Below are 21,772 nucleotides of genomic sequence, written 5' to 3'. Positions count from 1 at the left end.
ACCAGGGCCCAATTCCCTATATAATACTCTACTTTAGACCAGGGCTATATTCCCTATATAATACTCTACTGTAGACCAGGGCCCTATTCCCTATATAATACTCTACTTAAGACCATGGCCCTATTCCCTATATAATACTCTACTTCAGACTGGGGCCCTATTCCCTATATAATACTCCACTTTAGACCAGGGCCCTATTCCCTATATAATACTCTACTTTAGACCAGTGCCCTATTCCCTATATAATACTCTACTTAAGACCATGGCCCTATTCCCTATATAATACTCTACTTCAGACCGGGGCCCTATTCCCTATATAATACTCTACTTCAGACCAGGGCCCTATTCCCTATATAATACTCTACTTTAGACCAGGGCCCTATTCCCTATATAATACTCTACTTTAGACCAGGGCCCTATTCCCTATATAATACTCTACTTTAGACCAGGGCCCTATTCCCTATATAATACTCCTACTTTAGACCAGGGCCCTATTCCCTATATAATACTCTACTTTAGACCAGGGCCCTATTCCCTATATAATACTCTACTGTAGACCAGTGCCCTATTCCCTATATAATACTCTACTTAAGACCATGGCCCTATTCCCTATATAATACTCTACTTCAGACCAGGGCCCTATTCCCTATATAATACTCTACTTTAGACCAGGGCCCTATTCCCTATATAATACTCTACTTTAGACCAGGGCCCTATTCCCTATATAATACTCTACTTTAGACCAGGGCCCTATTCCCTATATAATACTCTACTTTAGACCAGGGCCCTATTCCCTATATAATACTCTACTTTAGACCAGGGCCCTATTCCCTATATAATACTCTACTGTAGACCAGGGCCCTATTCCCTATATAATACTCTACTTTAGACCAGGGCCCTATTCCCTTATATAATACCCTACTTTAGACCAGGGCCCTATTCCCTATATAATACTCTACTTTAGACCAGGGCCCTATTCCCTATATAATACTCTACTTTAGACCAGTGCCCTATTCCCTATATAATACTCTACTTAAGACAATGGCCCTATTCCCTATATAATACTCTACTTCAGACCGGGGCCCTATTCCCTATATAATACTCTACTTCAGACCAGGGCCCTATTCACTATATAATACTCTACTTTAGAATAGGGCCCTATTCCCTATATAATACTCTACTTTAGACCGGGGCCCTATTCCCTATATACTACTCTACTTTAGACCAGGGCCCTATTCCCTTTATATAATACCCTACTTTAGACCAGGGCCCTGTACCCTATATAATACTCTACTTTAGACCAGGGCCCTATTCCCTATATAATACTCTACTGTAGACCAGGGCCCTATTCCCTATATAATACTCTACTTTAGATCAGGGCCATATTCCCTATATAATACTCTACTGTAGACCAGGGCCCTATTCCCTATATAATACTATACTTTAGACCAGGGCCCTATTCCCTATATAATACTCTACTGTAGACCAGGGCTCTATTCCCTATATAATACAGACCAGGGCCCAATTCCCTATATAATACTCTACTTTAGACCAGGGCTATATTCCCTATATTATACTCTACTGTAGACCAGTGCCATATTCCCTATATAATACTCTACTTAAGACCATGGCCCTATTCCCTATATAATACTCTACTTCAGACTGGGGCCCTGTTCCCTATATAATACTCCACTTTAGACCAGGGCCCTATTCCCTATATAATACTCTACTTTAGACCAGTGCCCTATTCCCTATATAATACTCTACTTAAGACCATGGCCCTATTCCCTATATAATACTCTACTTTAGACCAGTGCCCTATTCCCTATATAATACTCTACTTAAGACCATGGCCCTATTCCCTATATAATACTCTACTTTAGACCAGGGCCCTATTCCCTATATAATACTCTACTTTAGACCAGGGCCCTATTCCCTATATACTACTCTACTTTAGACCAGGGCCCTATTCCCTTTATATAATACCCTACTTTAGACCAGGGCCCTGTACCCTATATAATACTCTACTTTAGACCAGGGCCCTATTCCCTATATACTACTCTACTTTAGACCAGGGCCCTATTCCCTTTATATAATACCCTACTTTAGACCAGTGCCCTATTCCCTATATAATACTCTACTTTAGACCAGGGCCCTATTCCCTATATAATACTCTACTTTAGACCAGGGCCCTATTCCCTATATAATACTCTACTTTAGACCAGGGCCCTATTCCCTATATAATACTCTACTTTAGACCAGGGCCCTATTCCCTATATAATACTCTACTGTAGACCAGGGCCCTATTCCCTATATAATACTCTACTGTAGACCAGGGCCCTATTCCATATATAATACTCTACTGTAGACCAGGGCCCTATTCCCTATATAATACTCTACTGTAGACCAGGGCCCTATTCCCTATATAATACTCTACTGTAGACCAGGGCCCTATTCCCTATATAATACTATACTTTAGACCAGGGCCCTATTCCCTATATAATACTCTACTTTAGACCAGGGCCCTGTACCCTATATAATACTCTACTTTAGACAAGGGCCCTATTCCCAATATAATACTCTACTTTAGATCAGGGCCATATTCCCTATATAATACTCTACTGTAGACCAGGGCTCTATTCCCTATATAATACAGACCAGGGCCCAATTCCCTATATAATACTCTACTTTAGACCAGGGCTATATTCCCTATATAATACTCTACTGTAGACCAGTGCCCTATTCCCTATATAATACTCTACTTAAGACCATGGCCCTATTCCCTATATAATACTCTACTTCAGACTGGGGCCCTATTCCCTATATAATACTCCACTTTAGACCAGGGCCCTATTCCCTATATAATACTCTACTTAAGACCATGGCCCTATTCCCTATATAATACTCTACTTCAGACCGGGGCCCTATTCCCTATATAATACTCTACTTTAGACCAGGGCCCTATTCCCTATATAATACTCTACTTTAGACCAGGGCCATATTCCCTATATAATACCTCTACTGTAGACCAGGGCTCTATTCCCTATATAATACTAGACCAGGGCCCAATTCCCTATATAATACTCTACTTTAGACCAGGGCTATATTCCCTATATAATACTCTACTGTAGACCAGTGCCATATTCCCTATATAATACTCTACTTAAGACCATGGCCCTATTCCCTATATAATAATCTACTTCAGACTGGGGCCCTGTTCCCTATATAATACTCCACTCTAGACCAGGGCCCTATTCCCTATATAATACTCTACTTTAGACCAGTGCCCTATTCCCTATATAATACTCTACTTAAGACCATGGCCCTATTCCCTATATAATACTCTACTTTAGACCAGTGCCCTATTCCCTATATAATACTCTACTTAATACCATGGCCCTATTCCCTATATAATACTCTACTTCAGACCGGGGCCCTATTCCCTATATAATACTCTACTTTAGACCAGGGCCCTATTCCCTATATAATACTCTACTTTAGACCAGGGCCCTATTCCCTATATAATACTCTACTTTAGACCAGGGCCCTATTCCCTATATACTACTCTACTTTAGACCAGGGCCCTATTCCCTTTATATAATACCCTACTTTAGACCAGGGCCCTGTACCCTATATAATACTCTACTTTAGACCAGGGCCCTATTCCCTATATAATACTCTACTGTAGACCAGGGCCCTATTCCCTATATAATACTCTACTGTAGACCAGGGCCCTATTCCATATATAATACTCTACTGTAGACCAGGGCCCTATTCCCTATTTAATACTCTACTGTAGACCAGGGCCCTATTCCCTATATAATACTCTACTGTAGACCAGGGCCCTATTCCCTATATAATACTATACTTTAGACCAGGGCCCTATTCCCTATATAATACTCTACTTTAGACCAGGGCCCTGTACCCTATATAATACTCTACTTTAGACAAGGGCCCTATTCCCAATATAATACTCTACTTTAGATCAGGGCCATATTCCCTATATAATACTCTACTGTAGACCAGGGCTCTATTCCCTATATAATACAGACCAGGGCCCAATTCCCTATATAATACTCTACTTTAGACCAGGGCCATATTTCCTATATAATACTCTACTGTAGACCAGGGCCATATTCCCCATATAATACTCTACTGTAGACCAGGGCCCTATTCCCTATATAATACTCTACTTTAGACCAGGGCCATATTCCCTATATAATACTCTACTGTAGACCAGGGCCCTATTCCCTATATAATACTCTACAGTAGACCAGGGCCCTATTCCCTATATAATACTCTACTGTAGACCAGGGCCATATTCCCTACATAATACTCTACTTTAGACCAGGGCTATATTCCCTATATAATACTCTACTGTAGACCAGTGCCCTATTCCCTATATAATACTCTACTTAAGACCATGGCCCTATTCCCTATATAATACTCTACTTCAGACTGGGGCCCTATTCCCTATATAATACTCCACTTTAGACCAGGGCCCTATTCCCTATATAATACACTACAGTAGACCAGGGCCCTATTCCCTATATAATACTCTACTGTAGACCAGGGCCCTATTCCCTATATAATACTCTACTTTAGACCAGGGCTATATTCCCTATATAATACTCTACTGTAGACCAGTGCCCTATTCCCTATATAATACTCTACTTTAGACCATGGCCCTATTCCCTATATAATACTCTACTTCAGACTGGGGCCCTATTCCCTATATAATACTCCACTTTAGACCAGGGCCCTATTCCCTATATAATACTCTACTTTAGACCAGTGCCCTATTCCCTATATAATACTCTACTTAAGACCATGGCCCTATTCCCTATATAATACTCTACTTCAGACCGGGGCCCTATTCCCTATATAATACTCTACTGTAGACCAGGGCCCTATTCCCTATATAATACTCTACTTTAGACCAGGGCCCTATTCCCTATATAATACTCTACTTTAGACCAGGGCCCTATTCCCTATATAATACTCTACTGTAGACCAGGGCCCTATTCCCTATATAATACTCTACTGTAGACCAGGGCCCTATTCCCTATATAATACTATACTTTAGACCAGGGCCCTATTCCCTATATAATACTCTACTTTAGACCAGGGCACTGTACCCTATATAATACTCTACTTTAGACAATGGCCCTATTCCCAATATAATACTCTACTTTAGATCAGGGCCATATTCCCTATATAATACTCTACTGTAGACCAGGGCTCTATTCTCTATATAATACAGACCAGGGCCCAATTCCCTATATAATACTCTACTTTAGACCAGGGCTATATTCCCTATATAATACTCTACTGTAGACCAGTGCCCTATTCCCTATATAATACTCTACTTAAGACCATGGCCCTATTCCCTATATAACACTCTACTTCAGACTGGGGCCCTATTCCCTATATAATACTCCACTTTAGACCAGGGCCCTATTCCCTATATAATACTCTACTTTAGACCAGTGCCCTATTCCCTATATAATACTCTACTTAAGACCATGGCCCTATTCCCTATATAATACTCTACTTCAGACCGGGGCCCTATTCCCTATATAATACTCTACTTCAGACCAGGGCCCTATTCCCTATATAATACTCTACTTTAGAACAGGGCCCTATTCCCTATATAATACTCTACTTTAGACCGGGGCCCTATTACCTATATACTACTCTACTTTAGACCAGGGCCCTATTCCCTTTATTTAATACCCTACTTTCGACCAGGGCCCAATTCCCTATATAATACTCTACTTTAGACCAGGGCTATATTCCCTATATAATACTCTACTGTAGACCAGTGCCCTATTCCCTATATAATACTCTACTTAAGACCATGGCCCTATTCCCTATATAATACTCTACTTCAGACTGGGGCCCTATTCCCTATATAATACTCCACTTTAGACCAGGGCCCTATTCCCTATATAATACTCTACTTTAGACCAGTGCCCTATTCCCTATATAATACTCTACTTAAGACAATGGCCCTATTCCCTATATAATACTCTACTTCAGACCGGGGTCCTATTCCCTATATAATACTCTACTTCAGACCAGGGCCCTATTCACTATATACTACTCTACTTTAGACCAGGGCCCTATTCCCTTTATATAATACCCTACTTTAGACCAGGGCCCTGTACCCTATATAATACTCTACTTTAGACCAGGGCCCTATTCCCTATATAATACTCTACTGTAGACCAGGGCCCTATTCCCTATATAATACTCTACTTTAGATCAGGGCCATATTCCCTATATAATACTCTACTGTAGACCAGGGCCCTATTCCCTATATAATACTATACTTTAGACCAGGGCCCTATTCCCTATATAATACTCTACTGTAGACCAGGGCTCTATTCCCTATATATACTACTTAGACCAGGGCCCTATTCCCTATATAATACTCTACTTTAGACCAGGGCCCTATTCCCTATATAATACTCTACTGTAGACCAGGGCCCTATTCCCTATATAATACTCTACTTTAGACCAGGGCCCTATTCCCTATATAATACTCTACTTAATACCATGGCCCTATTCCCTATATAATACTCTACTTCAGACCGGGGCCCTATTCCCTATATAATACTCTACTTTAGACCAGGGCCCTATTCCCTATATAATACTCTACTTTAGACCAGGGCCCTATTCCCTATATAATACTCTACTTTAGACCAGGGCCCTATTCCCTATATACTACTCTACTTTAGACCAGGGCCCTATTCCCTTTATATAATACCCTACTTTAGACCAGGGCCCTGTACCCTATATAATACTCTACTTTAGACCAGGGCCCTATTCCCTATATAATACTCTACTGTAGACCGGGGCCCTATTCCCTATATAATACTCTACTGTAGACCAGGGCCCTATTCCATATATAATACTCTACTGTAGACCAGGGCCCTATTCCCTATTTAATACTCTACTGTAGACCAGGGCCCTATTCCCTATATAATACTCTACTGTAGACCAGGGCCCTATTCCCTATATAATACTATACTTTAGACCAGGGCCCTATTCCCTATATAATACTCTACTTTAGACCAGGGCCCTGTACCCTATATAATACTCTACTTTAGACAAGGGCCCTATTCCCAATATAATACTCTACTTTAGATCAGGGCCATATTCCCTATATAATACTCTACTGTAGACCAGGGCTCTATTCCCTATATAATACAGACCAGGGCCCAATTCCCTATATAATACTCTACTTTAGACCAGGGCCATATTTCCTATATAATACTCTACTGTAGACCAGGGCCATATTCCCCATATAATACTCTACTGTAGAGCAGGGCCCTATTCCCTATATAATACTCTACTTTAGAACAGGGCCATATTCCCTATATAATACTCTACTGTAGACCAGGGCCCTATTCCCTATATAATACTCTACAGTAGACCAGGGCCCTATTCCCTATATAATACTCTACTGTAGACCAGGGCCATATTCCCTACATAATACTCTACTTTAGACCAGGGCTATATTCCCTATATAATACTCTACTGTAGACCAGTGCCCTATTCCCTATATAATACTCTACTTAAGACCATGGCCCTATTCCCTATATAATACTCTACTTCAGACTGGGGCCTATTCCCTATATAATACTCCACTTTAGACCAGGGCCCTATTCCCTATATAATACACTACAGAACACCAGGGCCCTATTCCCTATATAATACTCTACTGTAGACCAGGGCCATATTCCCTACATAATACTCTACTTTAGACCAGGGCTATATTCCCTATATAATACTCTACTGTAGACCAGTGCCCTATTCCCTATATAATACTCTACTGTAGACCATGGCCCTATTCCCTATATAATACTCCACTTTAGACCAGGGCCCTATTCCCTATATAATACTCTACTTTAGACCAGTGCCCTATTCCCTATATAATACTCTACTTAAGACCATGGCCCTATTCCCTATATAATACTCTACTTCAGACCGGGGCCCTATTCCCTATATAATACTCTACTTTAGACCAGGGCCCTATTCCCTATATAATACTCTACTTTAGACCAGGGCCCTATTCCCTATATAATACTCTACTTTAGACCGGGGCCCTATTCCCTATATACTACTCTACTGTAGACCAGGGCCCTATTCCCTTTATATAATACCCTACTTTAGACCAGGGCCCTGTACCCTATATAATACTCTACTTTAGACCAGGGCCCTATTCCCTATATAATACTCTACTGTAGACCAGGGCCCTATTCCCTATATAATACTCTACTGTAGACCAGGGTCCTATTCCATATATAATACTCTACTGTAGACCAGGGCCCAATTCCCTATATAATACTCTACTTTAGACCAGGGCTATATTCCCTATATAATACTCTACTGTAGACCAGTGCCCTATTCCCTATATAATACTCTACTTAAGACCATGGCCCTATTCCCTATATAATACTCTACTTCAGACTGGGGCCCTATTCCCTATATAATACTCTACTTTAGACCAGGGCCCTATTCCCTATATAATACTCTACTTTAGACCAGGGCCCTATTCCCTATATAATACTCTACTTCAGACCGGGGCCCTATTCCCTATATACTACTCTACTGTAGACCAGGGCCCTATTCCCTTTATATAATACCCTACTTTAGACCAGGGCCCTGTACCCTATATAATACTCTACTTTAGACCAGGGCCCTATTCCCTATATAATACTCTACTGTAGACCAGGGCCCTATTCCCTATATAATACTCTACTGTAGACCAGGGTCCTATTCCATATATAATACTCTACTGTAGACCAGGGCCCTATTCCCTATATAATACTCTACTGTAGACCAGGGCCCTATTCCCTATATAATACTCTACTGTAGACCAGGGCCCTATTCCCTATATAATACTCTACTGTAGACCAGGGCCCTATTCCCTATATAATACTCTACTTTAGATCAGGGCCATATTCCCTATATAATACTCTACTGTAGACCAGGGCCCTATTCCCTATATAATACTATACTTTAGACCAGGGCCCTATTCCCTATATAATACTCTACTTTAGACCAGGGCCCTGTACCCTATATAATACTCTACTTTACACAAGGGCCCTATTCCCAATATAATACTCTACTTTAGATCAGGGCCACATTCCCTATATAATACTCTACTGTAGACCAGGGCTCTATTCCCTATATAATACAGACCAGGGCCCAAGTCCCTATATAATACTCTACTTTAGACCAGGGCCATATTCCCTATATAATACTCTACTGTAGACCAGGGCCCTATTCCCTATATAATACTCTACTGTAGACCAGGGCCCTATTCCCCATATAATACTCTACTGTAGACCAGGGCCCTATTCCCTATATAATACTCTACTTTAGACCAGGGCCATATTCCCTATATAATACTCTACTGTAGACCAGGGCCCTATTCCCTATATAATACTCTACAGTAGACCAGGGCCCTATTCCCTATATAATACTCTACTTTAGACCAGGGCTATATTCCCTATATAATACTCTACTGTAGACCAGTGCCCTATTCCCTATATAATACTCTACTTAAGACCATGGCCCTATTCCCTATATAATACTCTACTTCAGACTGGGGCCCTATTCCCTATATAATACTCCACTTTAGACCAGGGCCCTATTCCCTATATAATACTCTACTTTAGACCAGTGCCCTATTCCCTGTATAATACTCTACTTAAGACCATGGCCCTATTCCCTATATAATACTCTACTTTAGACCAGGGCCCTATTCCCTATATAATACTCTACTTTAGACCAGGGCCCTATTCCCTTTATAATACTCTACTTTAGACCGGGGCCCTATTCCCTATATACTACTACACTTTAGACCAGGGCCCTATTCCCTATATAATACTCTACTTTAGACCAGTGCCCTATTCCCTATATAATACTCTACTTAAGACCATGGCCCTATTCCCTATATAATACTCTACTTCAGACCGGGGCCCTATTCCCTATATAATACTCTACTTCAGACCAGGGCCCTATTCCCTATATAATACTCTACTTTAGAACAGGGCCCTATTCCCTATATAATACTCTAATTTAGACCGGGGCCCTATTACCTATATACTACTCTACTTTAGACCAGGGCCCTATTCCCTTTATATAATACCCTACTTTAGACCAGGGCTATATTCCCTATATAATACTCTACTGTAGACCAGTGCCCTATTCCCTATATAATACTCTACTTAAGACCATGGCCTTATTCCCTATATAATACTCTACTTCAGACTAGGGCCCTATTCCCTATATAATACTCCACTTTAGACCAGGGCCCTATTCCCTATATAATACTCTACTTTAGACCAGTGCCCTATTCCCTATATAATACTCTACTTAAGACCATGGCCCTATTCCCTATATAATACTCTACTTCAGACCAGGGCCCTATTCCCTATATAATACTCTACTTTAGAACAGGGCCCTATTCCCTATATAATACTCTACTTTAGACCGGGGCCCTATTACCTATATACTACTCTACTTTAGACCAGGGCCCTATTCCCTTTATATAATACCCTACTTTAGACCAGGGCCCAATTCCCTATATAATACTCTACTTTAGACCAGGGCTATATTCCCTATATAATACTCTACTGTAGACCAGTGCCCTATTCCCTATATAATACTCTACTTAAGACCATGGCCCTATTCCCTATATAATACTCTACTTCAGACTGGGGCCCTATTCCCTATATAATACTCCACTTTAGACCAGGGCCCTATTCCCTATATAATACTCTACTTTAGACCAGTGCCCTATTCCCTATATAATACTCTACTTAAGACAATGGCCCTATTCCCTATATAATACTCTACTTCAGACCGGGGCCCTATTCCCTATATAATACTCTACTTCAGACCAGGGCCCTATTCACTATATAATACTCTACTTTAGAATAGGGCCCTATTCCCTATATAATACTCTACTTTAGACCGGGGCCCTATTCCCTATATACTACTCTACTTTAGACCAGGGCCCTATTCCCTTTATATAATACCCTACTTTAGACCAGGGCCCTGTACCCTATATAATACTCTACTTTAGACCAGGGCCCTATTCCCTATATAATACTCTACTGTAGACCAGGGCCCTATTCCCTATATAATACTCTACTTTAGATCAGGGCCATATTCCCTATATAATACTCTACTGTAGACCAGGGCCCTATTCCCTATATAATACTATACTTTAGACCAGGGCCCTATTCCCTATATAATACTCTACTGTAGACCAGGGCTCTATTCCCTATATAATACAGACCAGGGCCCAATTCCCTATATAATACTCTACTTTAGACCAGGGCTATATTCCCTATATAATACTCTACTGTAGACCAGTGCCATATTCCCTATATAATACTCTACTTAAGACCATGGCCCTATTCCCTATATAATACTCTACTTCAGACTGGGGCCCTGTTCCCTATATAATACTCCACTTTAGACCAGGGCCCTATTCCCTATATAATACTCTACTTTAGACCAGTGCCCTATTCCCTATATAATACTCTACTTAAGACCATGGCCCTATTCCCTATATAATACTCTACTTTAGACCAGTGCCCTATTCCCTATATAATACTCTACTTAATACCATGGCCCTATTCCCTATATAATACTCTACTTCAGACCGGGGCCCTATTCACTATATAATACTCTACTTTAGACCAGGTTCCTATTCCCTATATAATACTCTACTTTAGACCAGGGCCCTATTCCCTATATAATACTCTACTTTAGACCAGGGCCCTATTCCCTATATACTACTCTACTTTAGACCAGGGCCCTATTCCCTTTATATAATACCCTACTTTAGACCAGGGCCCTGTACCCTATATAATACTCTACTTTAGACCAGGGCCCTATTCCCTATATAATACTCTACTGTAGACCAGGGCCCTATTCCCTATATAATACTCTACTGTAGACCAGGGCCCTATTCCATATATAATACTCTACTGTAGACCAGGGCCCTATTCCCTATTTAATACTCTACTGTAGACCAGGGCCCTATTCCCTATATAATACTCTACTGTAGACCAGGGCCCTATTCCCTATATAATACTATACTTTAGACCAGGGCCCTATTCCCTATATAATACTCTACTTTAGACCAGGGCCCTGTACCCTATATAATACTCTACTTTAGACAAGGGCCCTATTCCCAATATAATACTCTACTTTAGATCAGGGCCATATTCCCTATATAATACTCTACTGTAGACCAGGGCTCTATTCCCTATATAATACAGACCAGGGCCCAATTCCCTATATAATACTCTACTTTAGACCAGGGCCATATTTCCTATATAATACTCTACTGTAGACCAGGGCCATATTCCCCATATAATACTCTACTGTAGAGCAGGGCCCTATACCCTATATAATACTCTACTTTAGACCAGGGCCATATTCCCTATATAATACTCTACTGTAGACCAGGGCCCTATTCCCTATATAATACTCTACAGTAGACCAGGGCCCTATTCCCTATATAATACTCTACTGTAGACCAGGGCCATATTCCCTACATAATACTCTACTTTAGACCAGGGCTATATTCCCTATATAATACTCTACTGTAGACCAGTGCCCTATTCCCTATATAATACTCTACTTAAGACCATGGCCCTATTCCCTATATAATACTCTACTTCAGACTGGGGCCTATTCCCTATATAATACTCCACTTTAGACCAGGGCCCTATTCCCTATATAATACACTACAGAACACCAGTGCCATATTCCCTATATAATACTCTACTTAAGACCATGGCCCTATTCCCTATATAATACTCTACTTCAGACTGGGGCCCTGTTCCCTATATAATACTCCACTTTAGACCAGGGCCCTATTCCCTATATAATACTCTACTTTAGACCAGTGCCCTATTCCCTATATAATACTCTACTTAAGACCATGGCCCTATTCCCTATATAATACTCTACTTTAGACCAGTGCCCTATTCCCTATATAATACTCTACTTAATACCATGGCCCTATTCCCTATATAATACTCTACTTCAGACCGGGGCCCTATTCCCTATATAATACTCTACTTTAGACCAGGGCCCTATTCCCTATATAATACTCTACTTTAGACCAGGGCCCTATTCCCTATATAATACTCTACTTTAGACCAGGGCCCTATTCCCTATATACTACTCTACTTTAGACCAGGGCCCTATTCCCTTTATATAATACCCTACTTTAGACCAGGGCCCTGTACCCTATATAATACTCTACTTTAGACCAGGGCCCTATTCCCTATATAATACTCTACTGTAGACCAGGGCCCTATTCCCTATATAATACTCTACTGTAGACCAGGGCCCTATTCCCTATATAATACTATACTTTAGACCAGGGCCCTATTCCCTATATAATACTCTACTTTAGACCAGGGCCCTGTACCCTATATAATACTCTACTTTAGACAAGGGCCCTATTCCCAATATAATACTCTACTTTAGATCAGGGCCATATTCCCTATATAATACTCTACTGTAGACCAGGGCTCTATTCCCTATATAATACAGACCAGGGCCCAATTCCCTATATAATACTCTACTTTAGACCAGGGCCATATTTCCTATATAATACTCTACTGTAGACCAGGGCCATATTCCCCATATAATACTCTACTGTAGAGCAGGGCCCTATACCCTATATAATACTCTACTTTAGACCAGGGCCATATTCCCTATATAATACTCTACTGTAGACCAGGGCCCTATTCCCTATATAATACTCTACAGTAGACCAGGGCCCTATTCCCTATATAATACTCTACTGTAGACCAGGGCCATATTCCCTACATAATACTCTACTTTAGACCAGGGCTATATTCCCTATATAATACTCTACTGTAGACCAGTGCCCTATTCCCTATATAATACTCTACTTAAGACCATGGCCCTATTCCCTATATAATACTCTACTTCAGACTGGGGCCTATTCCCTATATAATACTCCACTTTAGACCAGGGCCCTATTCCCTATATAATACACTACAGAACACCAGTGCCATATTCCCTATATAATACTCTACTTAAGACCATGGCCCTATTCCCTATATAATACTCTACTTCAGACTGGGGCCCTGTTCCCTATATAATACTCCACTTTAGACCAGGGCCCTATTCCCTATATAATACTCTACTTTAGACCAGTGCCCTATTCCCTATATAATACTCTACTTAAGACCATGGCCCTATTCCCTATATAATACTCTACTTTAGACCAGTGCCCTATTCCCTATATAATACTCTACTTAATACCATGGCCCTATTCCCTATATAATACTCTACTTCAGACCGGGGCCCTATTCCCTATATAATACTCTACTTTAGACCAGGGCCCTATTCCCTATATAATACTCTACTTTAGACCAGGGCCCTATTCCCTATATAATACTCTACTTTAGACCAGGGCCCTATTCCCTATATACTACTCTACTTTAGACCAGGGCACTATTCCCTTTATATAATACCCTACTTTAGACCAGGGCCCTGTACCCTATATAATACTCTACTTTAGACCAGGGCCCTATTCCCTATATAATACTCTACTGTAGACCAGGGCCCTATTCCCTATATAATACTCTACTGTAGACCAGGGCCCTATTCCATATATAATACTCTACTGTAGACCAGGGCCCTATTCCCTATTTAATACTCTACTGTAGACCAGGGCCCTATTCCCTATATAATACTCTACTGTAGACCAGGGCCCTATTCCCTATATAATACTATACTTTAGACCAGGGCCCTATTCCCTATATAATACTCTACTTTAGACCAGGGCCCTGTACCCTATATAATACTCTACTTTAGACAAGGGCCCTATTCCCAATATAATACTCTACTTTAGATCAGGGCCATATTCCCTATATAATACTCTACTGTAGACCAGGGCTCCATTCCCTATATAATACAGACCAGGGCCCAATTCCCTATATAATACTCTACTTTAGACCAGGGCCATATTTCCTATATAATACTCTACTGTAGACCAGTGCCCTATTCCCTATATAATACTCTACTTAAGACCATGGCCCTATTCCCTATATAATACTCTACTTCAGACTGGGGCCTATTCCCTATATAATACTCCACTTTAGACCAGGGCCCTATTCCCTATATAATACACTACAGAACACCAGGGCCCTATTCCCTATATAATACTCTACTGTAGACCAAGGCCACATTCCCTACATAATACTCTACTTTAGACCAGGGCTATATTCCCTATATAATACTCTACTGTAGACCAGTGCCCTATTCCCTATATAATACTCTACTGTAGACCATGGCCCTATTCCCTATATAATACTCTACTTCAGACTGGGGCCCTATTCCCTATATAATACTCCACTTTAGACCAGGGCCCTATTCCCTATATAATACTCTACTTTAGACCAGTGCCCTATTCCCTATATAATACTCTACTTAAGACCATGGCCCTATTCCCTATATAATACTCTACTTCAGACCGGGGCCCTATTCCCTATATAATACTCTACTTTAGACCAGGGCCCTATTCCCTATATAATACTCTACTTTAGACCAGGGCCCTATTCCCTATATAATACTCTACTTTAGACCGGGGCCCTATTCCCTATATACTACTCTACTGTAGACCAGGGCCCTATTCCCTTTATATAATACCCTACTTTAGACCAGGGCCCTGTACCCTATATAATACTCTACTTTAGACCAGGGCCCTATTCCCTATATAATACTCTACTGTAGACCAGGGCCCTATTCCCTATATAATACTCTACTGTAGACCAGGGTCCTATTCCATATATAATACTCTACTGTAGACCAGGGCCCTATTCCCTATATAATACTCTACTGTAGACCAGGGTCCTATTCCATATATAATACTCTACTGTAGACCAGGGCCCTATTCCCTATATAATACTCTACTGTAGACCAGGGCCCTATTCCCTATATAATACTATACTTTAGACCAGGGCCCTATTCCCTATATAATACTCTACTTTAGACCAGGGCCCTGTACCCTATATAATACTCTACTTTAGACAAGGGCCCTATTCCCAATATAATACTCTACTTTAGATCAGGGCCATATTCCCTATATAATACTCTACTGTAGACCAGGGCTCTATTCCCTATATAATACAGACCAGGGCCCAATTCCCTATATAATACTCTACTTTAGACCAGGGCTATATTCCCTATATAATACTCTACTGTAGACCAGTGCCCTATTCCCTATATAATACTCTACTTAAGACCATGGCCCTATTCCCTATATAATACTCTACTTCAGACTGGGGCCCTATTCCCTATATAATACTCCACTTTAGACCAGGGCCCTATTCCCTATATAATACTCTACTTTAGACCAGTGCCCTATTCCCTATATAATACTCTACTTAAGACCATGGCCCTATTCCCTATATAATACTCTACTTCAGACCGGGGCCCTATTCCCTATATAATACTCTACTTCAGACAAGGGCCCTATTCCCTATATAATACTCTACTTTAGAACAGGGCCCTATTCCCTATATAATACTCTACTTTAGACCGGGGCCCTATTACCTATATACTACTCTACTTTAGACCAGGGCCCTATTCCCTTTATATAATACCCTACTTTAGACCAGGGCCCAATTCCCTATATAATACTCTACTTTAGACCAGGGCTATATTCCCTATATAATACTCTACTGTAGACCAGTGCCCTATTCCCTATATAATACTCTACTTAAGACCATGGCCCTATTCCCTATATAATACTCTACTTCAGACTGGGGCCCTATTGCCTATATAATACTCCACTTTAGACCAGGGCCCTATTCCCTATATAATACTCTACTTTAGACCAGTGCCCTATTCCCTATATAATACTCTACTTAAGACAATGGCCCTATTCCCTATATAATACTCTACTTCAGACCGGGGCCCTATTCCCTATATAATACTCTACTTCAGACCAGGGCCCTATTCCCTATATAATACTCTACTTTAGAACAGGGCCCTATTCCCTATATAATACTCTACTTTAGACCGGGGCCCTATTCCCTATATACTACTCTACTTTAGACCAGGGCCCTATTCCCTTTATATAATACCCTACTTTAGACCAGGGCCCTGTACCCTATATAATACTCTACTTTAGACCAGGGCCCTATTCCCTATATAATACTCTACTGTAGACCAGGGCCCTATTCCCTATATAATACTCTACTTTAGATCAGGGCCATATTCCCTATATAATACTCTACTGTAGACCAGGGCCCTATTCCCTATATAATACTATACTTTAGACCAGGGCCCTATTCCCTATATAATACTCTACTTTAGACCAGGGCCCTGTACCCTATATAATACTCTACTTTAGACAAGGGCCATATTCCCAATATAATACTCTACTTTAGATCAGGGCCATATTCCCTATATAATACTCTACTGTAGACCAGGGCTCTATTCCCTATATAATACAGACCAGGGCCCAAGTCCCTATATAATACTCTACTTTAGACCAGGGCCATATTCCCTATATAATACTCTACTGTAGACCAGGGCCCTATTCCCTATATAATACTCTACTGTAGACCAGGGCCCTATTCCCCATATAATACTCTACTGTAGACCAGGGCCCTATTCCCTATATAATACTCTACTTTAGACCAGGGCCATATTCCCTATATAATACTCTACTGTAGACCAGGGCCCTATTCCCTATATAATACTCTACAGTAGACCAGGGCCCTATTCCCTATATAATACTCTACTTTAGACCATGGCTATATTCCCTATATAATACTCTACTTAAGACCATGGCCCTATTCCCTATATAATACTCTACTTCAGACTGGGGCCCTATTGCCTATATAATACTCCACTTTAGACCAGGGCCCTATTCCCTATATAATACTCTACTTTAGACCAGTGCCCTATTCCCTATATAATACTCTACTTAAGACAATGGCCCTATTCCCTATATAATACTCTACTTCAGACCGGGGCCCTATTCCCTATATAATACTCTACTTCAGACCAGGGCCCTATTCCCTATATAATACTCTACTTTAGAACAGGGCCCTATTCCTTATATAATACTCTACTTTAGACCGGGGCCCTATTCCCTATATACTACTCTACTTTAGACCAGGGCCCTATTCCCTTTATATAATACCCTACTTTAGACCAGGGCCCTGTACCCTATATAATACTCTACTTTAGACCAGGGCCCTATTCCCTATATAATACTCTACTGTAGACCAGGGCCCTATTCCCTATATAATACTCTACTTTAGATCAGGGCCATATTCCCTATATAATACTCTACTGTAGACCAGGGCCCTATTCCCTATATAATACTATACTTTAGACCAGGGCCCTATTCCCTATATAATACTCTACTTTAGACCAGGGCCCTGTACCCTATATAATACTCTACTTTAGACAAGGGCCATATTCCCAATATAATACTCTACTTTAGATCAGGGCCATATTCCCTATATAATACTCTACTGTAGACCAGGGCTCTATTCCCTATATAATACAGACCAGGGCCCAAGTCCCTATATAAAACTCTACTTTAGACCAGGGCCATATTCCCTATATAATACTCTACTGTAGACCAGGGCCCTATTCCCTATATAATACTCTACTGTAGACCAGGGCCCTATTCCCCATATAATACTCTACTGTAGACCAGGGCCCTATTCCCTATATAATACTCTACTTTAGACCAGGGCCATATTCCCTATATAATACTCTACTGTAGACCAGGGCCCTATTCCCTATATAATACTCTACATTAGACCAGGGCCCTATTCCCTATATAATACTCTACTTTAGACCAGGGCTATATTCCCTATATAATACTCTACTGTAGACCAGTGCCCTATTCCCTATATAATACTCTACTTAAGACCATGGCCCTATTCCCTATATAATACTCTACTTCAGACTGGGGCCCTATTCCCTATATAATACTCCACTTTAGACCAGGGCCCTATTCCCTATATAATACTCTACTTTAGACCAGTGCCCTATTCCCTGTATAATACTCTACTTGAGACCATGGCCCTATTCCCTATATAATACTCTACTTTAGACCAGGGCCCTATTCCCTATATAATACTCTACTTTAGACCAGGGCCCTATTCCCTTTATAATACTCTACTTTAGACCGGGGCCCTATTCCCTATATACTACTACACTTTAGACCAGGGCCCTATTCCCTATATAATACTCTACTTTAGACCAGTGCCCTATTCCCTATATAATACTCTACTTAAGACCATGGCCCTATTCCCTATATAATACTCTACTTCAGACCGGGGCCCTATTCCCTATATACTACTCTACTTCAGACCAGGGCCCTATTCCCTATATAATACTCTACTTTAGAACAGGGCCCTATTCCCTATATAATACTCTACTTTAGACCGGGGCCCTATTACCTATATACTACTCTACTTTAGACCAGGGCCCTATTCCCTTTATATAATACCCTACTTTAGACCAGGGCTATATTCCCTATATAATACTCTACTGTAGACCAGTGCCCTATTCCCTATATAATACTCTACTTAAGACCATGGCCCTAATCCCTATATAATACTCTACTTCAGACTGGGGCCCTATTCCCTATATAATACTCCACTTTAGACCAGGGCCCTATTCCCTATATAATACTCTAATTTAGACCAGTGCCCTATTCCCTATATAATACTCTACTTCAGACCGGGGCCCTATTCCCTATATAATACTCTACTTCAGACCAGGGCCCTATTCCCTATATAATACTCTACTTTAGAACAGGGCCCTATTCCCTATATAATACTCTACTTTAGACCGGGGCCCTATTCCCTATATACTACTCTACTTTAGACCAGGGCCCTATTCCCTTTATATAATACCCTACTTTAGACCAGGGCCCTGTACCCTATATAATACTCTACTTTAGACCAGGGCCCTATTCCCTATATAATACTCTACTGTAGACCAGGGCCCTATTCCCTATATAATACTCTACTGTAGACCAGGGCCCTATTCCATATATAATACTCTACTGTAGACCAGGGCCCTATTCCCTATATAATACTCTACTTTAGATCAGGGCCATATTCCCTATATAATACTCTACTGTAGACCAGGGCCCTATTCCCTATATAATACTATACTTTAGACCGGGGCCCTATTCCCTATATAATACTCTACTTCAGACCAGGGCCCTATTCCCTATATAATACTCTACTTTAGAACAGGGCCCTATTCCCTATATAATACTCTACTTTAGACCGGGGCCCTATTCCCTATATACTACTCTACTTTAGACCAGGGCCCTATTCCCTTTATATAATACCCTACTTTAGACCAGGGCCCTGTACCCTATATAATACTCGACTTTAGACCAGGGCCCTATTCCCTATATAATACTCTACTGTAGACCAGGGCCCTATTCCCTATATAATACTCTACTGTAGACCAGGGCCCTATTCCATATATAATACTCTACTGTAGACCAGGGCCCTATTCCCTATATAATACTCTACTTTAGATCAGGGCCATATTCCCAATATAATACTCTACTTTAGATCAGGGCCACATTCCCTATATAATACTCTACTGTAGACCAGGGCTCTATTCCCTATATAATACAGACCAGGGCCCAAGTCCCTATATAATACTCTACTTTAGACCAGGGCCATATTCCCTATATAATACTCTACTGTAGACCAGGGCCCTATTCCCTATATAATACTCTACTGTAGACCAGGGCCCTATTCCCCATATAATACTCTACTGTAGACCAGGGCCCTATTCCCTATATAATACTCTACTTTAGACCAGGGCCATATTCCCTATATAATACTCTACTGTAGACCAGGGCCCTATTCCCTATATAATACTCTACAGTAGACCAGGGCCCTATTCCCTATATAATACTCTACTTTAGACCAGGGCTATATTCCCTATATAATACTCTACTGTAGACCATGGCCCTATTCCCTATATAATACTCTACTTCAGACTGGGGCCCTATTCCCTATATAATACTCCACTTTAGACCAGGGCCCTATTCCCTATCTAATACTCTACTTTAGACCAGTGCCCTATTCCCTGTATAATACTCTACTTAAGACCATGGCCCTATTCCCTATATAATACTCTACTTTAGACCAGGGCCCTATTCCCTATATAATACTCTACTTTAGACCAGGGCCCTATTCCCTTTATAATACTCTACTTTAGACCGGGGCCCTATTCCCTATATACTACTCTACTTTAGACCAGGGCCCTATTCCCTTTATATAATACCCTACTTTAGACCAGGGCCCCGTACCCTATATAATACTCTACTTTAGACCAGGCCCCTATTCCCTATATAATACTCTACTGTAGACCAGGGCCCTATTCCCTATATAATACTCTACTGTAGACCGGGGCCCTATTCCATATATAATACTCTACTGTAGACCAGGGCCCTATTCCCTATATAATTCTCTACTTTAGACCAGGGCCCTATTCCCTATATAATACTCTACTGTAGACCAGGGCCCTATTCCCTATATAATACTATACTTTAGACCAGTGCCCTATTCCTTATATAATACTCTACTTTAGACCAGGGCCCTGTACCCTATATAATACTCTACTTTAGACAAGGGCCATATTCCCAATATAATACTCTACTTTAGATCAGGGCCATATTCCCTAT

The sequence above is a fragment of the Salvelinus fontinalis genome, unplaced genomic scaffold, assembly GCF_029448725.1.
Source record: "Salvelinus fontinalis isolate EN_2023a unplaced genomic scaffold, ASM2944872v1 scaffold_0029, whole genome shotgun sequence".
In the NCBI taxonomy this organism is placed as follows: Eukaryota; Metazoa; Chordata; class Actinopteri; order Salmoniformes; family Salmonidae; genus Salvelinus; species Salvelinus fontinalis.
Note: the sequence above shows the minus strand (reverse complement) of the source record.